The sequence below is a fragment of the Elephantulus edwardii genome, unplaced genomic scaffold (assembly GCF_000299155.1).
Source record: "Elephantulus edwardii isolate Elephantulus edwardi_28Jun2011 unplaced genomic scaffold, EleEdw1.0 scaffold00028, whole genome shotgun sequence".
NCBI lineage: Eukaryota > Metazoa > Chordata > Mammalia > Macroscelidea > Macroscelididae > Elephantulus > Elephantulus edwardii.
Window position 1 is genome coordinate 6,879,380 of NW_006399778.1, and position 3,487 is coordinate 6,882,866.

Here is a 3,487-nt window from a genome sequence, read left to right on the forward strand (position 1 = left end):
GTGTGTGTGTGTGTGTGTGTGTGTGTGTGTGAGAGAGAGAGAGAGAGAGAGAGAGAGAGAGAGGAAAGAAAAGGGATTGGTTAAAAAATGACCTTTCTCTGACAGCTAGTTAAAATAGACCAGAATCAACCAGGATGAGACAAGTGAATCATTTTCTGCCACTATTAGACTGTGAGTGTCTGCCGGCATAATCTCCATACCATGTCTTTGCCCCAGAAAAAGTTCTAAAGTTGTATCAACAGTTTTGGCAGGGACCATGTGGTTTCATCAAGTACTGAGAAGAGGGTGGGGAAGAGGGAAGGAAATAATATTTTTATGTAATGTGCTTTAAATGGCTAGCCCCAATATCAACAAGAGAATCAAGAAAATAGGTAAAAATGGGATTTTCTTTTATGTTGTATTGTAAATGGTCTGGTTTTGCAGAAAAGAAAAAAAAAGGGATAAAATCCCACATGTCCAAGCATTCGTGCCCCTATATCAGACCTTATGCTTTTTGCATAAGGATCTATTTTAAGAAAAATAATAGTAAAATGAGAGCTGACGTTTTCCCCACCCTCGGGCTATGGAGAATTAGCTGATCCCTGAGACCTAGACACTTCCCTGAGGCCCCACCCCACACACTCCCACACACACACCCCCACCTCCCAACCGCCCATTGCATGGGAGAACAGAGCAGCAAGGCTCCAACTGGAGCTCCAACTGGGCTGGGATTAGCTCATTGTAGGAGTGAGGGCAGAAGACCAAAACAAGGCTTGCAAAAGTCCACGAAATTATTTAAGAAGCACAAGAGATCCATCTGCTCTCTTAGAGATTAACCCAACTGACCCCCCAAATATTCCCATGATTAACATGACTTTTATCTCACAAAGCTCTATCAGGTTAGAAAGATACTGTAGGAGCGACAAAGAGGATTGAGGAAGCCTATAGGACTTCTAGAGAAAGCATTCGAAACGTACAACAGGGACCAGGAGGCTGGACAGAGAGAAGAGTTAGCGATGGAGCACATAGTTGCTCTTGTAGCAACTGCCTTGGCTCCCATTGACCTAAATTAATTATTTTAAAGAAAATTTTATTTCATTTGTGATTTTAATGAACATTTACAGAGAAGTTAGACTTTCATTCATTCATAGTTGCACATTTTACCCCTTCGCCCTCCCTTCCCCATCCCTAGTTCACTTTTTAAAAAAACACAAAAAAACATTCATTCATTGTTGCACAATTACCTACCTCCCCCACCCCAGTCCCCTTTTCAAAGATATCTCTCTTATTCTGGGCTGTTGTCGTATGTATAATGCCTAATCATATGTTCATTTTAGAAAGTTCTTTCTTTCATCAGTTCCAATGCAATGGCCTTTGTCTATCCACTCTTATCCTAGTCTCCTCCCAACCCCCCATGTCAGAACTACTTTATAATAGTGGTGCCATGCAGTATTAGTCCTTTTGTGACTGAGATATTTCACTTAGCATGATATGCTCCAGGGTCCCTTATACTGCATAATGTTTTACAAGTTCATTGTTTTTCAGTGCTACATAGTATTCCATTGTGTAAATATACCATAGTTTTTCTATCTATTAATTTGTTGATGGGTACCTGGGTTGCTTCCATCTCTCTGCTATTATAAATAATGCAACAATAAATTTGGGTGTGTATATATCTGTTTGGATGGTTAAAAAAAATGGGAGTGAAAAAGATGTTCCGCAATGGGAGTATGTGTGCACAGGTAAGGGGGGATGAAGGTGCAGAATGTCTAGCAGTCCAAGATGTACAGGCACTAGAAGAGAAAGTGTCCCAAGAAAGGGGGCAAGTGGGCCCCTCCTAAAGAAAATGCCACTCTTTCAATGGTAGGAATAAACAGTAGAACTGGAAAAGAAGGGTGTTCAACTGTCTGTCACTCTACAAACCACCTGAATGGAGAGACAAGAATTAACTCATTTTTTAAATTTATTTATATTTTTAATTCATTTTAATGAAAGTTTACAGAGACTTAAGGTTTCCAGTCATTCCTTGTTGCACTTTTCTCCCTGCCTGCCACCCTCCCCAATTCACTCTTCTCCTTGAAAAGTAAAAGAAAAACTCTTTCATTGTTATGCAATCCTTTCCCCCAAGTCCACTCCACTGTGCAGCCTTCATTCTGGACTCCTGTAATGACAGTAATACCCAATCACAGATCCCTTTTAAACAGTTCTCTCCCTCAACTCTTTCAATGCAGTATACATCATTCCTCCCCTCCTTCTCTGCCTTCCCTCAACTCTGATGTCAGTCCCGTTTTTCAACAGTGGCCCTATGCATTATTTGTCCTTTTGTGACTGAGATATTTCACTCAGCATAATTTCCTCCAGGGTCACCCATTTTGCATAATATTTCACGAGTTCCTTGTTTTTCAATGCTGTATAGTATTCCATTGTGTGAATATACCAGAGCTTCTCTATCATTTCATTTTTGATGGGCACTTGGGTTGTTTCCAGCTCTTTGCTATTACGAACAAAGCCACAATAAACATGCATATATCTGCTTGGGTGGTGGTTATGGTTTCTTTAGGGTAAATTCCCAGTAGTGGAATTGCTGGATCAAATGGTATTTCTATTTGCAACTTTTTGAGAAAATGCCATACAGCCTTCCATAGTGGTTGCACCAAGGAATTAACTCTTTAAATGAGCCTTATTTAGATGTCTGAGAGACAACAGGGAGTCTTGATAAGCGTTTTCTGACATCTTGTGCTTTTTAAGGGTGTGGCTAAAGGGGGTAGGTAAGAGGAAAGGAATGTCTGGGAAGGATCTGGGTGCTGATAAGGTGATTTGTTCCGTGACTGCCTTCCCGTGATGGCAGATGGCCTGCGCTTTATGATCATGGGGCGTGTTTATCAGGCTCCTTGCAGAGGAACATCTGTGCTTTAGTAATTTCTCAATTGGATTTTTGTTGGTGTTTTTCTTTCCTAATGCCAGTGACTTGACCATAAATCTTTATAGTCCCGGAAATAACAACCTCAATATTAATCAGACTAATGGACTTTACAAAAGGAGCTCTGGTGGCCTGGCTGTAAGAAGCTGTGCTGTAATCCCAAAGGCACGCAGCTCTAATTCGCCAGCTGCTCCACAGCAGGATGAACAATTTACCACCTCTGAAAACCCACTGGAGGGTCAGGTACGGGTCCGTTCCAACTCACAGCATACAACGGCAAAGGGACTTTATATATTCACTATTGTGTTAAACTTCCGTACTGTTTGAATCCTTATCAATACCACAGGGGTTGCAGAAGTCGAAAAAGGTGTTTTTATTCTGCACAAAGCTCCTCTGCTAAAACTAAAAATACAAAAGAGGGGAAACGAGAGATTCTGCAGTCAGAGTGGCTTTACCCACAACCCTTGATGGCTGCATTTTAATGATACATAGGCAGAGGTTAGATAACATTTATCTTTCCAAATATTTACAAAAATCAGACACAAAAACCTATGGTTTTCAAAGTCTTACCTTGATAAATAATAGATA